General features: G+C 32.9%; 1 long non-coding RNA gene across 1 annotated transcript; it reads left to right on the plus strand.

The window, feature by feature from the left end:
• The first annotated feature begins 14,088 nt into the window (after nt 1-14,088).
• LOC118204397 (uncharacterized) lies at nt 14,089-19,229 on the plus strand. Its single transcript, XR_015043061.1, has 4 exons — nt 14,089-14,270; nt 15,939-15,976; nt 17,619-17,672; nt 18,711-19,229. It is a non-coding gene; the product is annotated as an uncharacterized LOC118204397 (long non-coding RNA).
• Nucleotides 19,230-19,637: the final 408 nt, after the last annotated feature.

Consider the following 19,637-nt stretch of genomic DNA (forward strand, 5'->3'; position numbering starts at 1 on the left):
AAGTTTTGAACTTTAAAATAACCTTCACCAATACCATAAGATTTTAATTTAGCAGCATTGGCTACAGTTACTATTTGTTTATTAGAGTCATTTAACTGAGAGAAAAAATTCTTATCACTCGTCATATGAGTTGAGGCTCCTGAGTCGATAACCCATTCTTGCGTTTGCGTGTTTTCATGTTTATTTTACACTTTTAGAACTTGATTAAACTAAATCTGTGAATTTTCAGTTATACTTATTTTCTTTAAGTTTTGTTATGTTTTCTACACTTTGCGTATTTGCTATTTGGCATGCATTACCGCCAATATATATCTTGGCGCACGTTCGTTTCGTATGCCTTTCGAGTTTCATTATACAAAATACCTAAATTTATGCTAACACGTACACTCTAGTCATGAGATGACATGCAGAAAGTTAAAGTTCCCTCCTTCTGGCAATTATTTGTTAAATGTCGATCTCTTGCTGTTGATAATGCGGAGCTATTGAAATCTGATGAATATTAATCAGATTTAATCATATTAATGAATGCAATAATCATTTGATGAATGGAATGTAAAACTGTTATGTGAATTATAATATGATAAAGAATCGGATTAATCGCGCAAAATGATTATTGCAGAAATATTTTCCACCAAGTTTTCATAGCCTAATTCAAAATGATTTTCTAATTTGAATATTATAGTAGTATTTAATTAAAATATTTGATTTGAATTTTTAACACTATACTTTGAATAATAGGAATGGTAATGGATATTATAGGAGTATTTAATTAAAACTATTATAGTTCATTCATTATCATATTATGATTCATATCAGATTCATTGCAATAATCATTTTGCGATCCAGATCCATGCACACACTCTATTCATGAGATGACATGCAGAAAGTTTCCTCCTTCTGGCAGTTATTTGTTAAATGTCGATCTCTTGCTGTTGATTGTGCGCAGCAGTAGTCGCTATTCTTTGCCCTATTCAATTCCCCGTATTAAATACTTACGTTTTAAGAGATTATCATCCACGCCATAACCCATATTATTCGTCCGTTCGTGTAAAGGATGCAATCATATTCCTTAAAGGACGATTTTTTTTTTTTCTGTCAGTCTTTCTATTGTTATCCCCATAGAGGTGAGAGCATGCAGACGGCATCATAGGCCAAACGGTAAATAGTGATAAACATATTTAATCATCGAACCACTTGTTATTAGAACCTTCATGATAATTATTCGATTAAAGCTAGCTACTAAAATTCCAGAAATTATATTCCCCGACCACTACAACGAAATATCAACACGGATGCTATAAGACTAGAAACAGTGACAGCTAGAACAAAAGCTTGGTTGGATGTGAACGATGCACTTTGCTTAATATTTTTTTCTCGTATCTTTAAAAGTTGCTATAGCGGTTTCGTAAGGAATAATGGAAAAAGTACAACTGCTGTTACGTGACAGGTAAACCTCCTATATCAGGGTCTCAGTTATCTGTGAAACTTAAACAACGTAAAATTGTGTTCCCAGACTAATAGCCTTTGGGGCTAAAAATGCTCGATGGATAATATGCATCATTTACAAAACTATCTCTACTTCGAATATTTTCTCAAATTATTGCTGAATGTAATGGCGTTACATCTGCAAACGGAAATATTATTTAACAGCATTACTCATATAAAAATATTATGCAAATGTAGTTTGTTTCATCTTTCATCCGAATAGAATGGTGCGAAAACAGGCTGCTGTGCCTGAGTCTCTATCCCTGTTGAATAAAACACTGTTTATTAATCCTTGATTAGTATAAAGCTAGTAACATAAATCGAATTACGAGAAACTGAGACAGCGTGCTTGGAAACCTAAATGCAAAGCTTTATTTTCTTAACTATTAAGTGCTCCCACTTATCGAAATATTAGTTATTATTATTAGTCCAAAGGGGGGCTATTAGTCCCGAAATAGTATTTTGCACCTCTTCACTATAAATTTCTTTTTCACTTTTCAGATTGTTGCCACCAAATATTATCGCTTATATTTAACGAAATTAAATAATGAATAATCTACAGGAATATATGTGTATTTCTCGCATTGTGAAAAAACTACGGTACCTAGAGCGATCAAATTTTGAATAACGTAGTTCCCCGCCCGAATATGTGCATCTGGAAGGCCGAATTAGGAATTTATTTTATTGTGTAATTCATATTTTGTGAAATTTTAACCAATTTTTTATTAACAAGCTCAACAATTTCAAAGGGAGCAATGGCAACACTGTACGGAAAAAATATTTTTATCTCCAGCGCGTAAGACTGTCTGTCAGAAATTCTAAATATATGGCGTTTTTAAATATTTTTAGTCCAAAAGAACGTTAGCTGAAATGCTTTCGAAACGTGTATGGGTGAGTAAATAAAAAAAAGGGGAATTTTTGGGTGTAATATAAAATTTTCAAGTTTTCAGATGATTATTATTATTGTTGTTGTTGTTATTTTTATTATTTCCTCAAGCATTGACAGTTCACAAAAGATTTTCATTTGGCAAAACACAAGTTTTTTTACTTTATTTTTTATATTTAATCAATCTATAATTCTGTGGTAAACTCAGAAATCTGAAAGCAATAAATGCATTTCTGAAACATTTAAATTCTTATTTCATTTTTTAATTACATCTTTTGTCAGAAAATTTCCAGGACAATTTTTTTTTATTTCTGATTTTGCAATGTTAAAAAGAACAAATGATGTTTTTATGTTACCTGGTATGTATTCTTACTTGACATGACCTTAGCCATGTTTCCTCGCAAACTTACTATGTGGTGGGGTTGTGCTTAGCAACACACTGTTCAGATTGTTGTCACATTCGTTAAGGTGACACAATGGATGCTGATTGTAAGCAAAGAGTGAACATTTAGTTCTGTGTTAAATTCGGGAAAATCTTAGTGAAACCTGGAGCATGATTAAGCGAGCGTATGCAGGCAAGGCACTTTCAGGAAGTTGTGTTTTCGAGTGGCATAAAAAGTTTCGTGAAGGCAAAGATTCAGTGCAAGAGATCCTAGAGCTCGTCGCCCGTCTATAGCACATACCGATGCAAACGTAGAGTGTGTAAGGCAGTTATTGCAAAAAGACCGTCATGTAACTGTGCATGTGTTATGAGAAGAACTGAATTTGAATCGTGATTTGTGTCATAAGATTTTATGCGAAGATTTAGGAAAGCAGAAACATCGCTCAGTCACTAACAGATGAAAAGAAAGAGGTAAGACGAAGAATTTCTGCTAAACTATTTGATAGATCAAAACGCGATCCCACATTTGTGTCAAAGATTATTTTGATTTTTTCTTGTTTCCGTGAGTGAAAAAGTGTATGAAAGGAAAGCTTCATCAAGAATACGAATTTGCAAGCATCGCAGTCGAAAATTTCCCTACTTGCTTTCCAAGACATCCAGAAACGTTGGCATTTGTGTATAGATAGCCAAGGGAACTACTTTGATAGTAGCTAGGATCTTCTTCTTCTTCATAAGCTCCACAGCCTCTTACAGGCCAAGTAAGAGGCTGTGGAGCTTATGAACTCGAAGTTTCCTCCACATGACTCTTTTCGGCGCAATAGTCTTCCATCAGTTAACTCCAATTAACCTTAAATCTTGCTAGACATCATATATCTATCTTGTGGATGGTCTTGCTTTTCGTCTTACTCCCTCAATTCTGGGAAAGGTTGTTATTTTGGTTGAAAATGCATCATCATATCTAAACACACGGCCCAGGTATCTGATACGAGATGCCTTTACGATTCTCACACTATCAGTTTCATCGTATTTCCAATATTTTCCATATAGTTCATGATTATAGAGAATCCCCAACATACCATTTTGCTGTACCGGTTCAAAGATCTTTCTCAGGACTTTTCTTTCAAACGTTGATATCAGGTCTTTCTCTGCTCTGTTAAGTATCCAACATTCACTTCCGTAAAAGGCAACATGCCTTATTACAGTTTTATGTAAATTTAGTTTAGTTTTTACGTTGATTAGTTTGGATTTAAATTTTTTAAGGCCTTAGTGACATCTATTAGCCCTAAATATTCAATTCTTTATTTCAAGTTTTATATCATTGCAACTTGTGATTAATGTGCCCAGATATTTAAATTGTTTTACGGTTTCAAAGGTATAACTGTTTATCTTCAACGGGGATAAATCAAAAGTTTTATTAGATGCAATCATACATTTTGTTTTGTCTTCATTAATAAGTAGGCCCATCTTTCTTGCTGCATTTTCAAGGGAGACAAAAGCCTCTACCACAGCTCGTTTTGATCGCCCAATGATATAAATGTCATTGGCGAAAGCCAACATTTGAATGGTTCTGTGTACGATGGTTCCACTCGTGTTTATTCCAGAGTCTCTTATGGGCTTTTCTAAAGCTATATTAAACATCAGGCAAGATAGTAAGTTTTCTTGTCTTAAACCTTCCTCAGTATAAAAAGGTTCTGAAAGATGTGTTGAAATTTTTATTCTACAAATCACTTTTTTTAAGAGTCATCCTTGTAAGGCTTAGCAGTTTCTTCGGCATATTAAATTCTAACATCGTTTCAAGTAGTTTTTCTCTGTTAATACTGTCATAGGCAGCTTTAAAGTCAACGAAAAGGTGTGGTGTCGATGTTATATTCCTTAGTTCTTTCCAGGATTTGTCTAATAGAATGCAATTGATCAGTTGTTGTTTTCCTCTCTGTAATCCACACTGGTAATTCTCAATAACATGAGAAGTATAGGTAAGCAATCGTTTATACAAAATAATGGAGAAGATTTTTATATGCTGAATTCAGTAAGGTAATTCCTGTGTAATTACAACATTCTAGCTTGTCTCCTTTTTTCATAAATAGGACAAATAGATCCTTCTTCCTATTGAGTGGGCATTTGCTCCTGTGTCTATATACAACAAATTAGATAATGGATTGCTTTATTTAAATTCGTTCCATTGATATTTAAAAGCTTCGCCTTGATGCCATTCAGTCCAGTCGATTCGTTATTATTTAACTTTAGCAGCTAGGATCATTACTTGGTAGATGTCCCGTTTGCGTAATGGCAGACCGCACATTGAGTTGAACAGTGTTAAACGAATGTCGCATACTGCGCATGCCCAGAAAACAATTTGCGTAATTACTATGTTGGCGCGATTTGAAAAGAAGATAAATACGGTATATGGTAGAGGTACCGCCATCTGATTGTAAACAAATCTGGCGTTTAAATCTTCGTAGAGTATAATGTAAATGTAAATTAATTACTGTGTTAAAATACTATTTTTTGCTGTACTGCTCAAACAACTAGAGAGCTGAAATTATTGCGGAGTAATGTGAAGCAGTGTTTGCATTCAAAATGTAAAATATAATACCTATGAAATTCTGCACATTCCTTTGGAACTGTACAAATTTTCGTTCAAAAAAAGACTGAAATTTAGGATATATTAGTTGAAAATTTATTTATTATACTTTTAAGCAATAAAAACAATTCAGGATTTACCATACGTTCCATTCGTACATGCATAAAGAAACACTGAGGAATATAACAAGTGCTTGCAAATAACACTGAAGAAATTTTACAATTCCTTAATGCTAGTTATTAAATTCTTTGAAATGGGAAAATAAAAGCGCGAATATACGCTAATAAACTAAGCGAGATACTCCAATTTACAATTACTGAATTATAACATGTAAACAAATTACATTTAAATAACGAATTATTACGAACATATGTTAACAAATATTAATTGCACTGTTATTGACAAATTACAATGAAAGATATATTAGAAAAATAAGCAAGTGCAATCGGTATGGACGTTAAAATAACTAATAAGCTAAGTTGCACAACATTTTACAGTTGTAAACATCCTTCGAACACACTCGACAGCCATGGTGATCACGAATAAGCTAGCGTAGGGTTGCTTAGTCGCCAATATTTCTCCCCGCGCCAAAGGTACACTATCAAGCATGCGCAGTAAGCGAAATTTGCTTAACATTGTTCAACTCAATGTGCGGTCTGCCATTACGCGTCCCGTTTTACCTTCGATATCAGAAGAATTATGATGGAAAATGAGTATACAATCAATTATCCAATGAAAGACATCTCGTCACAACACAAACAGTTTAATATTACGATTCTATTTACAAGTCTAATTACGTGTTAGCTTTAGCTTTGACACCTCAAAGCAATACTCAGAACATAATTGGCATAAAATAATACTCATCACTTTTTAAATACTCATGAAAAACATCTCAAAAAGTCATTATTCTCATTACTTAAAACGAAAAGAAAAAACTATAGAACAAACTCGAAAGCGTAGATGTAAAAACTCAACTGTTGCCAATCGCGATTTACTAAATTACATCAAAATAAAGATAATAATTAAGTAGAGGTTCAACTTCACATCCTCCCACCTAAGTTAATATTTTTACCTCAAAAATTTAACTTACAAAAGAAAATTGTGAATAGTTTATAAGTTACAAAAAGAAAATTATAAGTAGTTCATAAGTCCAGCCTCTTAGGTACTTTGATTGTACGACCTGCTTCAGTCTTTTGAATCTGAGTTTCAAGTCCACACACGTTATCAAAGGAAGAATTTGCACAGGTTTCACCTCCCACCTTCGCGGTTGAAAATTTCTCAATAATGGGATCATCGTTGGAAACTTCAAGTGGATACAATCTTTGAATTGGTCTTAGTCTCCATTAGCTGTTTTAAGCTTGACAATTCTTATAATTCCATCTTTTCCTGGAAGAATCTGAATTATTTTACCTAAGGCCAATTGATTCGCTTGGTGTTATCACTTCCTATCAATACAATATCACCAATATTCACTTTCACAGATTTTTTGTTTCCTGCTTTTTGAATACGTGCTCCTAAATATTCAGACCTAAACCTGTTTCTCAAATCCTTTTGCAAGTTTTCTCTATATTTGAGTCGCTTATTAAGACTTTTATGCCCAATGTCATCAAGATCTGGAACACCACTTATTTGATTATCTTGCAGAAATAGAGATGGACTTAAAGGCATTAAAGTAGCATCACTTTCATTTACATATGTCAATGGGCGGGAATTAATTACTGCTTCACAGTCACAGAGAGTCGTGTTCATTTCGTCAGAAGTTAGCGAAGCTCTTCCTAATACTCGTCTCAGCAATTTCTTAAGAATTCCTATCAATCTCTCCCACCAGCTTCCCCACCAGGAGGCAGTTGGTGGGTTGAACTTCCACTGAATTGGTGGTATAGATGTGTCTTCAGTGATTTGCTTCCAGTTTAAGTCTTGAAGTACATTTGAAGCACCAACAAAATTGGTTCCGTTGTCACAGTATATGATTCTGCTCCGTCTCTACGAGCTATAAATCTTCTAAGAGCTAGTAGAAAACTCTCAGTAGACATCGATTCAACCAACTCTAAATGGACTGCCCTATAAATGGCGCAAGTGAATAAACAACTCCAAGATTTCTTGTTGCCTTTCAGGATTATTGGTCCCGTAAGATCAACTCCACAGATTTCAAATAGAGCTACTTCTCGTAATCTATCTTCTGGAGGAGCCCCAGTACAAGTTTCTAGGTTCTTTGCAGAAAATCTTCTACACACTGTGCATTGATTGATGATAGATCTCACAGTTTTACGAGCATTCAGAATCCAAAATCTCTCTCGTAGAATATTTATTAAAATTTGAGTACCAGCATGTGCATTTTTCTCATGATAGTATCGCACTAGTCTCATGACAAAATCATGAAATCATGATTGGATGGAAGAATAGCTGGCGTTTTAAAGTCTTCTGTATCCTCACGAAAGGTAAGTTTAGTTTTTAGTCTGAGAATTCCACTTTGATCCTTGAATACTCCTAAAGTTCTTAATTTCTCATCCTTTTCATTCACAAAACAATCTTCTTGAACGATTTTGATCAATAACTTCTCAGCCTCAAAAATTTCATCAGAATCAAGGTTTCCATGCTTTCTCACTGTTTTTTCAGTTCGACAATTGGAGGTGAATCTTAGGATCCAGGCAATTAGATTAACTATCCTTTTGTATTGGGAAAAATATCTGTAATACCAGTCTCTCTTGGTAACCAAGTAAGCAGAAAATAAACATTTTGTTACAGAAGAAACTATACTCTTTTTCTTTTCTCTAACAATCTAAGTCTCATCTAAATTTCAGTCACCTTTAGGCAAATCTTCTTCAGGCAAGTAAAGCCAAATTGGACCTAACCACCACTGAGATTTCAATAAGGAGAGAGCCGAACAACCTCTACTCGGAAGATCAGCTGGATTCATGCAACCAGGAATATGTCTCCAAGAATCTTTATTTGTTAGTCTTCTTATTTCCTTCACCCTATTCTGGACAAATACATTCCAGGCTTCTTCCCTCGTTATCCAGGCTAAAACAGTAGAAGAATCAGTCCAGAACTAAACTTCTTCACTCTGTTTTTCAGACAAATTTGAGGACGAAAGGCGAGACGCTGTAGTAGCTGCAAGTAATTCCAATCTCGCGATAGTTGGTGTTCCAGTTGGTGTAACTCTACTCCTGGCTTGTATCAGTTGTACTTTAGTAGAATCCAAAGTTTTTATACGAATGAAAGCAGCCACGGCATAAGCATGCTTACTGGCATCACAGAAAATATGTACTGAAGTATTTTCACTCGTACTCCTTGAACCAAAATATCTTGGAAAATGGATCTTTTCCAGATAGTCAATATCTTTCAACCATTTTAAAAATGTAGTTCTCGTACAGGTATCAACTTCTTCATCCCATGTTATCTTCTGCTTCCAAGTTTCTTGAAGCAATAACTTAGGGATAAGGATAACAGGACAATACATACCAAGAGGATTAAACAATCCATGACCTGTAGATAAGATTAAGCGCTTAGTCACTTTTTCAAAACATAACTCTTTTATACTACCAGTATTTATTCTTAGAGTGTCAGATTTTTTATTCCATATTAAACCGAGCACATTTGTATCAGCAGAAGCGTCAGCATTAATATCATTGAACTCCCACCCTCTAAGCTCAAATTTTCTCTCAGCCATTACCTCAGTTGATACACTAATAAAATGATTGAGTTCTTCTTCATTTTTAACACAACTGACACAATTGTCAACATAAAAACTATGCATAAGTTTTTTAATGACACCTTTCGTATATAAGGATTCACCGGTTTCTATTTTCTCTAAAACAGTTTGTAGGTGAAGCTGAATAGTAGAGTTTAGAAGAAAAGGGCTACTTGCTACACCAAAAACTACACGGCAGTGCCTGTACACTTTCAGTTGACCATCGCTATCAAGCCATAAGAACCGCAAAAAGTCTCTATCAGTAGGTGAAACATTTATTTGAAGAAAGGCTCTTCGTATATCAGCAATAACACCAATCTCTTCTTTTCGAAAGCGTGTTAAAATCCTCGGAAGCTGTTCTATTAGATTTGGATCTTTTTCTAAGCAGTCATTAACACTAGGAAATCCTTTTACTTTGGCCGAAGCATCAAATACCGTTTGGAGTTTTGTAGTGCTATTCTCTTTGATAACTTCTCGATGAGGAAGGTAAAGAACTTGCCCTTGATAATTTTTATCAGCCTCTTCAATTACTGCCTCTTCTAGCCATTCCTTGAAAACATCTCCATAAATTTCATAATTGGACTCGATTTTAAGATGTTTAACAGTTTTGTCCAGTCTTCTCTAAGTCAAAATAGTCTGTTATTAGTGGATGATATTCCAACCAGGACAAATCAACCTCGAAACGATCATCGACTATACGAACTGTATTTAGAAAATGTAACCGAGCAGCTTCTTGCAGTTCAGTCTGGTTTTTCTTGACTGATGGGTCAGTGATCCCAAGTGTATCCAAAGTCCATAGATCTGTTATGGTCTCCACAGTAGATAACAAGGATGTAACTAAGAACGATGATGAAATCTCACTTTTCGAAGTATTCGGCATTCGTCCCATAACTGACCATCCAAATTTGGTCTCAATAGCTACGAGACCACAAGGCAACTCACGACGACCACCTGTCATGAGTTTTCCAGATACATCAGCCCCAATAAGAATCTCAATAGGATTTTGACAATCATCCACAATATTTATATTACAGGCTGCTAACTCTTTCAGACAAAGCTTGTTGAGAGTAGGTGGCACTGACTTACAAATAATTTGTTGACTAAGAACTTTAAAGTTGCAATTATAATTCCCATGCACACTCGATAAATATAAAGTGTATACATCATGCTTGCATATCCCTGAGTCCTTCCCTCCAAATAAAGAGTGTTGTAAATATTCACAATTTTGAGGTTCATAGTTCATTTCTTTAGCTGTATTACATGATCGCTGTGAAGCAGTATCGATAATAGCTCTTGCGACGCGTTTTTTCCCATTACTTCTAATTATAACTTTGAATGTTTGAAGCATTACGTGCAGAGTAGAAGATAAATTGGAAAGAGCTTGATCCACTTCAGCACTAATCTCAGTTTTCTTTTCAACTTCAGGTGATTCTTCGTTTTTTGACATAGTTATTTGGTGCATCTTTCTACACAGAAGAATATGGTGTTTTTTACCACAACACAAGCAACCAGCTTTCAAGTTACAATCCTTGACTGAATGTCCAGATTTCAAACATAAAAAACACTTCTGAGATTGTTGAACCAGTGAGCCCCTCTGCCTTAAAGGTATTTTTCTTACTTTTAGACAGTCTCCAGAAAAATGTGAATTAGAACAGAATATACACTGTTTTGATACTTGAGATGAAGTTAGAAGGTCTGTTGCACTAGGTATATTTAAAACTTTCTACTCTTACATTTGTTCTCTATTACCTTTTTCTCATAGGAAAGATTATGTTTTACTTCTGCTTTTGGTTTCGATGTGTTGAAACTTTGAGAGGCTAAAAAAATGCGTTCTTCAGCTTCGACTTCGGCTTGTAGAAATTCTAAAATGCATTTTAAATCACTTTTCTCAATTATAGTTTTACTTTCGTCTGAATCATCTAAATTCACTTCTCGAATTCTACGATGAGCAGATCTATAGCGCTGCCAAGCAACAAGAGTTTCTTCGGGTAATGATGATTCAACTAGTGGAAAAAGCATTGCAGCATATTTTTCCCTAGTAACACCTAATAATTCAAGTGATCGCAGTTTACTCTCAAGTTGATCGAACAATTTTCTTAATGAATTTTTAGAAGTGTTCTGTTTTTGAAGAACTAATACTAATAAGTCTCTGACATATACCTGAATCAATAGTTCCTCTCTGCCGAAACGCATTTTCAGCTGTTTTAAAGCTTTTTCGTAACTATTACCCCCTGAGGGATAGCTCTTAATTAATTCTTCAGCAGGACTGCCTTTTTCCATTGCTTGAGATAAATACGAAAATTTATCGTGAAAATCGATATTAATGTCCTCATCAGTTTTTTGAAACTGACCCCAAAAGTATAGCCAATTTCGTACACTACCGTCAAAAGTAGGTAATTTTATTTTGGGGTAACGTAATAAAGTGTTCGTCTGCGAAACAATGTTCAAATTTTCATTTTTAGAAGATAATTGTTCACTCACTAGTGTTTCTAGCTTCTGTTTTAAAGATCTCCATCGATCAATATACATTTCTGACTCATCTACCGCTTTCTCTATTTCGGTATCGGAATTATTTTCAGAATACAACAAATGTTTATATTTCTCTTCACATGCTATCATTAATAAAGCTTTCTCTTCAATTAGCTTTAATTTATTAATTTTATCAGCACGATTTAATTTGATTTCTTCCTCATCAAAAGCATTACATGCTCGAGTAAACAACCTTCGAAGTTGCTTTCTATCTTTCAAAACAATATCCATAATGCACAAAGAATAAAAGAAAATATAAAAATATTTTTTTCACTCTTAAAAATGCAGCCGTAGTCCTGTCGCGGACGCCAGATGTCCCGATTTAACTTCGATATCAGAAGAGTTATGATGGAAAATGAGTATACAATCAATTATCCAATGAAAGACATCTCGTCACAACACAAACAGTTTAATATTACGATTCTATTTACAAGTCTAATTAAGTGTTAGCTTTAGCTTTGACACCTCAAAGCAATACTCAGAACATAATTGGCATAAAATAATACTCATCAGTTTTTAAATACTCATGAAAAACATCTCAAAAAGTCATTGTTCTCATTACTTAAAACGAAATGAAAAAAAAAACTATAGAACAAACTCGAAAACGTAAATGTAAAAACTCAACTGTTGCCAATCGCGATTTACTAAATTACATAAAAATAAAGATAATAATCAGGTAGAGGTTCAACTTCACAGTAAATGCTATTTTCTATAGTATACGAACTTTGTCCTGGAATTTTTCTGACATGTATATATGTAATTAATACAAATTAAAACACATTTAATCCGTGTTAAATTTAAATTATAATTCCTATAGTTCTTATATTCTTATAGTTACAGCGCTATTAAAATTTATATAGTATGACTATATTCTTATAATCAAGTCTAGTGGGTACCAGTATCGCCAGGGTAACCGGCTTTGTGAACTAATGCCAAAACGCGCAAAACGTAGATCCGTCCGGACAGGTAAGAAAATATAAATTCAGTAGAAGAGGGAAGAGCCTAAAGCATGGCAGGCGTAGAGTCTAATTATAATAGGTGGGCGTGTCAGTTTCAAGTTCCGCTGTGAGCCGCGAATAACTGGCTGCAATGCCAACTGTATTTCGCCTGTCATAAGGGCCAAGGAAGGGTTCTATTACGGGGCTCTTAGGCATGTAGCCTTTATCCCCTCATCATCAAAGAATTATCTTTATCTCCAAAAAGAGGGTTCCGGAAAAAGGTAAATTTAATACCAAAATGTTAAATTAAGAAAAAAAAAAAAAAAAGAGTAACTGCCTTCTACAGTGAAAAAAGGTAAAAACACTGAAGGACTTAATTTAGTAATTTTGGTGTCGAATAAGGGCCAGAATCAATTTGGAGGGGTTACATTATGAATTTTGAAAAGCATCTATGTTTCCTTGATCAATGATCATGTGGTGTTAACAATACGAGAGCGGAAACACTGGCGAAAAACTTCATGTCGCAAGTGCTTCGGGTCTGGGGTAGGGAAAAAGCGGGAACACGTTAGGCGAGTTTGAGTTAAAGAGACACGGCCAGCAATGCCTCTGAGGAGAAACTTTTATAAATATAATAAGATTACATTAACTTTAAGTGTTATGATAACTAAAAAAGCATTAAATTCTTTTAATGAGATTAAGTTTAAATTAAGTAATCCTTGCACTAGAACCCTTTTAAGAAGGGAACAAAGATGTACTTAGAGTCTGGTAACAACGGCTTACGGTTGAAAGAAGTAAGATTGCCCGATTACGGAACAAAGAGAGAGTGACCCTGAGAGAAGCTGAAAGGTCAGCGAATTCACTCAAGCGGGGGGATGCGAACGAGTGTATTGAACTCTTCGAGGCGCCTCGTCTCCATAGCAACGCCTCTTGGGAAAAGGAAGCGCATTATATGCGTTCTCCAGAGTAGCTCTGGGTCTCTTTTTTTGGCGATGCAATTCCCGGATGATAAACAGGGAGACTGTGGAGTACGGGGTTTCCGATCGAAGGAATCTTTTGTAAAAAGTTAGCCAAAAGTCGCTGTATAAAACGATTTATTGGGAGAATTTTGGCTGCATTATGAATATCCTCGTTCGTAACAAACAAAGGAGCTTTATAAATTTTCCGTAGGATAATATTCTGAAAAGTTTGGATATGTGTACTGTTAGTAATTGCTGCTGCGCCCCCATACCGAGCTAGCATATGTCAGAATTGGCCTTATCATTGATTTATAGAGCAAAATCCTGTTTTTCGTGGACAGGTCGCTATTTCTAGTGAAAAAAAGGCAGCAATTGGGTTTTGACTATTAAAGTATGTTAATAAAAATAATAATAATATAATATATAGGGGCGAATTCAAGTGCAACGCTCTGATAAATTGCAAATGTTAGCTCGCAAGAGGCGTTCCTGCTATCGGCTGCTAAGTCGAATTCAAGTGCAACGCTTTACCGCTCTGGTAACTGATGACGTCAAAATTGCAATGGGGAGCTGGTTTGCTCTCGTGCCAGGAGAGCTTATCCGATAAACTACATCAATATCCAATGAGACTGCGTGTCGATGTAAACAAAAAACATCAGTTCCCATGATTTCTCTGAGCTTATGGTCAAGTGTTTACTGCGTTGTAGTGTGGTGTAACGAATTGTTCCAGTCCTGAAAACGAAAGAAATATATTTCTTTTAATGTGTACAACTTTATTTATTTTATCCCATAGAAAATTCCCTCCAAAGTAATCTACAGCAACAGGTGTGTGTAAAATATATTTTACTTTTCAGACAAAAATCCTTGCTTTTTCAAATATAAACCACATTTTTTTCCCATTTTCAAATTACAGCATTTGGTTTTAATTCTTCTAATAGTAAGTTTAATTTAAAATTCAAATTTGTGTTATATTTTTATTGTTTAATGCAGATGCATGATTCTTCAGTGACAGTAGGCATGTTTACCATATGAAAATTAACTAGTTCTTGAATTATATAGTAATTAATAAGCCCATCTATCTACAAGCAGATAAGCCTGCTGAACACCGCTATCCCAGTCTCTCTTTAAATCCAGGTGAAAAAGCTGGCTGCATGAGTGTTTTCTTCATTTTTTCAATGTATAACATGAATACTAAGTTTTCCTTAGTCTTCCACGCAGGCATTCCTTCCCTTAGACATTCATTATGTGATGAAACAGTTAAGAGCAATTTTTAGATTTATACTGTACATCGTTGGGAAAATATAAAAATGAAATTAAAGGTATTTCGATTTAATACAATAAATAAAAAATTATATGAAACCCTGATAATTCTAATGTGATATTAATGTAATATATACATCCAGAGTAAAGGTTAATTTATAAATTATGCTTTGTGTTCTGCTCATTATATTGTGCATTTACAATACACTTTCTGCTTCTTAAGTGAAAGTTTGGACCCATTCTCATTTGATATCAGTTATGTTCAGATTTATTTATTTCATAAAATTTCAAAAAACAATTTTTGGCTATTAAAAGCTACAAGTGCAGAAACAAAAGCTTAATTTCTTTACTGTAACTGTGTCATGCTTCTCTGCTGATAATGAAAGTCGTCTTTTAATAAGATTTCTTTCATTGCATATATTAATTATATCTTTTACCATACTGGTTGCCATCTTTCATTGTGCATTCTTCAATATTTTTTGGTACTTAACGTATTAACACAAACACCTGGATCAGTTTGGTGGTCTTTATAAATGAAAAGAGAAAAATACTTATCAGGAGAAATACGTTGTTTTTGCAGCTTGCTTTTAGCATAACCAAACTATCAATATTTATCTAAGTTGGCAAAATGTTATCAACATATCAAAGGAAAAAACATTTAACAAATTTTAAAATACTAATTTGAATTATTAAATAAAAATTATGTGATAGTTTAAAAAAAATATATTTTCCACAAATTTTTTGTCTAAATTTTGAGCACTTGTGCCAAGTGATCTGTTTTCACTTCAAAAAAAAAAAAAAAAAAATCAGAGAATTACATAAACTTGATACTGCATGCCTTGTCTATGTACCAAATTCATCTCATAGTTGTTTCCATTAGAAATTTTTGTACTAAAATGTTCTATTCCTGCAGAACTTTTAACACAGCTTCGTCTTTTGATGGTAAGCTCCACAAGCAGTATTTTAAATCTGAAATTAATCTAAAACAACTATTCGTATCTAAAATCCATTGGAACTTGAAATACAACATAAGAAACACATATGAAAATGGTGACATTGCTTGAATGAAAAATTGTCATGAGCATGTTACCTGAAAAATTTTGATACATAATCGTTGTCAGAGTTTGACACATTTTTGAAAATTTGGTAACTTTTATTAAGCTGGTTTCAATAATATGCAAATATCTTTTATTCTTATGATTGCTTCATTGTATACTTTTTCCCTTTCCCTAGAGTGCAGTACAATACCACAAGTTTTCCAGCCAAATGCGGTATGAATTTCAAGTTTCTATACATTTATATAAATTTTAAGAGAGTAAAATATTGACAAAAACTGCATTAAGTTTTCAACTCTTGTTTTGTTTTTCATTAAAAATTTGCTACCATTAAGTATAATTCATTTTTTTAATGTAAATGTTTTTAAGTATTTGTAGGATAAAGGCAAATTACACTTATTTATTCTTTCTTTGATATAATACATGTAGCTCTTTACCTGAAATTAATGTTTGTCAAATTGTTGTGCATAAATTAGAAGTATGCATGTTTCTCTTAAGTCAGTTATGTTTCAGGAACTATCTTTAATGAATTGTATAGAAAATTGTGGACGAGGTGTTAGGTGTACAGGAACGTGGTATATTATAAACATGTATAGTATCTCATAGTATATAAACTCATAACTTTGATTATGCAGTATGCTTTGTATATTATTTCTGAAAGCATGTATATTTCAATCAAGATTGTTGAGTAAACTTTTCTTGCTTTATGCTATCTCTGAAAGCATGTACAGTCAAAAGTCGTTAATTCGGACACCCATAATTCGGAATGATCTATAATCCGGACCTCAAAACTAAAAACTTTCTGCGCATGCGCCGCGTTGACACATGCGCATAGGCGTTTACGCGAGCGCGTAAGACCTTTTACGACTGCGCATATGAGTGTGCGCAAGTGCAGAATACGTTTTCGCTCGCGCGTTTTATGTATAATGGACGTATAAGGTAAAATTATCTAATTATCTATTTCAGTTAATGTTGATGATTGCGTGGTTCCTTAATTTTCGAATTGGATCCGACTTATTATTTTTTGCAGACTGTAAAAGCAATTTTATAAAAGTAAGCGTAAACTTTCGATTATATCAAATAGAATTTCCGATATATATTTGTTAATATGTAAAGGATCTAAAGCGAAAGTATGTTTTGAAATCCGAAATCTGTTTATCAATTTCACGCTGCTCGGCGGGGGATCGCCGCGGCGGGCGCGTAATGAATTGGAAGTTGATCTGTCAACACTATCCTTATTTTCAGCGCAGATGTTTTTATTTTATTTGGCTTATAATTGCTTACCAAATGTAGTATTTCATCTCGATATGCTCCGTCTTTGATATGATTTAAAACAAGTTCCTCGTCATTATAATTCGCTTTCGATAGCGAAGAAAGTGAAAGAGGTTATTGAAAACGAAAAAATTTCGATTAACAAATTAATCGGTGTTCTAGACACAGCAATTATAGGACTTGAACAGCGGAACTTTGTAACTGAACAAGAAATTATGTCTGTTTAATAGAATTAAAGAGAAAGTATTATCACATGAAACGAAGCAAAACTTAAACAATTTACATTGAAAGAAATGTTTAATAAAGTAAACAAATAAATATTAAGCTTTTTCTTTTTGCAAATTTTGATACCCTTTAGATCATAATTGTTCTTTATTTCATAAATTACGGTTTCATATTTTTAATTTTAGAATTTCTGCATGCCATCTTACGAGATTTAAACTGATGATCTATAATCCGGAAAAATCGATAATCCGGAATCGCCGAAGTCCCGACGAGTCCGGATTAACGACTTTTGACTGTATATTTCAGTCAAGATTGTTGAGTAAATTGTGCTTATTTTATGCTTTTTTCTTTTTTACATTAGAAAATTCCACACCTTTATCACGAGGAAATCTGCAATGGCATTTAGGAATGACAAGTTTGTATCTATTACATAAAATCTAATGTTTTCTGCATTCTTCTTTTCCTCCCAACAGAAAAACTTTAATGGTATAAATCAGCAGTTTTCAACCTTTTGACTGTAGTGTACCATCTAAGCAAAAACTGAAAAACATTAAGACTACCACTAATTTTACAATGATTATTTTTCAATTCCTCAATAGAAATATTAAAAACATATATATATATATAATATATATTGCCATTTGCACACTCTTTGTATTAAATATGTATACATAAAGAACTATTAGATTAAAAACTGATGATTACTTAATTATCAAAATTAAATTTAATTAAATTAATTATTCACTTGATTATCAAAATTTCAGTTATAATACTTTAATATTTAATTTCTTTATGTCTGCTCTTATTTCATTTAATGGTAAATTAGGATCCACTTTTTATTTTGATGAGTATTTATATTTCAAATTTAACATGGAAAAAATCATTTTTCACACAAACAGGTTGTGCAAAAAGACAATACAAATTTGATAGCTTTATTTGAAATGCCTTTAAATTCTTTTTTTCGGTTCAGCCAAAAGTTAACAAGTGTGTCATTTTCCAAATCTTCAAGTCAATTTCGATCAAAGGAAATTTCTATTAACTATTCTTTTCTTTATGAGATTTTTGAATTTCATAGTTAAAAATATTTTGTTTCTTTGCATACCACCGGCTGAGAACTGCTGGTATAAATTAATTATAACAGATGTAAATTAATATTTCTCATACAAAAAAGTTATTTCAATTCTGTATTACGAACATTATATACAGAGTATGTCTTTTATTAACAACAAGATTTTAAGAATTTAAAATAATAATCATTAAATCCTCTTGATCTATAAACAGTCTTAAAAATTATAAAGGGAAAAAAATTGAAAGTTAAAGAAATCAATATTATGAATTGTTCCTTTTTAGAGAAGTTTCATTGTTTAATTAATTATAAAAAGTGTTTTACATTATGAAATATAAAAATTAAGAATATTTGAATTTGAATGAATATTTTAAAATTTTCCCTCAGATAGAAGCTCAACTATTCGAAGCAGGAGACCGAAGAGAAAAAAGGAAGAGAGATGATATTACAGCTGCAGAAAAGGAAATAATTAAAACGCAGAAGAATATATTAATGTACTGTGTGAAATATGTGACTTGTATAAGCAATCAGTTGCAAATCAGTCTGCTGTCATAGAAAATCAAAATATAATTATTAATTTATTAAAAAAAATAAATCATGCATTTCAAATATTACAGTGTTTTCATTCTTGTATGTATTTCTGCAGTGTGGGATTCATATTTTAATTGTAAAATTTACTACTTTCTTAATTTTATAAAATTTTGTGATTATAAAAATTATTTAAAAGAAATTCACAAATCCATTATATGACATGAACATTATAATAATTCTAATACCACTACTATAAGTCTCGTGAAAATATTTATGCATTTTACACAGCAATTATCTTTTTCCTGGAGGAAAATGGGAATAAGACCTGTAAGAATCTTTAGTCAATGTATTACAAATTTTAATTTTCAGATATAACACGAAATGAATTAAATTGTTTTTCAATTATGTTAATAAGTTATATGAATGAGATGTGGTATTAAAAATGTCATTTCTTTTTATCATTGAAGAAATAACATTCGATATCCTACAGCTCCATAACAATGGCAGATAAAATTGACATTCTAATTTCGAAGTTCTAAAAATACAGAGATGACAACTATTAAAGTATGGCTAATGTCTAGTTTACAATAACAATGTTGAGTCGCGTACTAAAAAGTAAGTGAATCAAACTGTATTTATTTTCCCCCTTCTCTTTTTTTTTGGCTGAAAAACCAATTTATTATACACTCATGATTTTACTTAAATGTATTTCTTTTAATGGCAAACCCACTGAGGTAAGTATGCAGTAAGTTATTATAGTGAATGCGTAATGATGATATAAAT

The sequence above is a fragment of the Stegodyphus dumicola genome, chromosome 9 (assembly GCF_044657685.1).
Source record: "Stegodyphus dumicola isolate Sdum_Otavi_A_Nest chromosome 9, ASM4465768v1".
NCBI lineage: Eukaryota > Metazoa > Arthropoda > Arachnida > Araneae > Eresidae > Stegodyphus > Stegodyphus dumicola.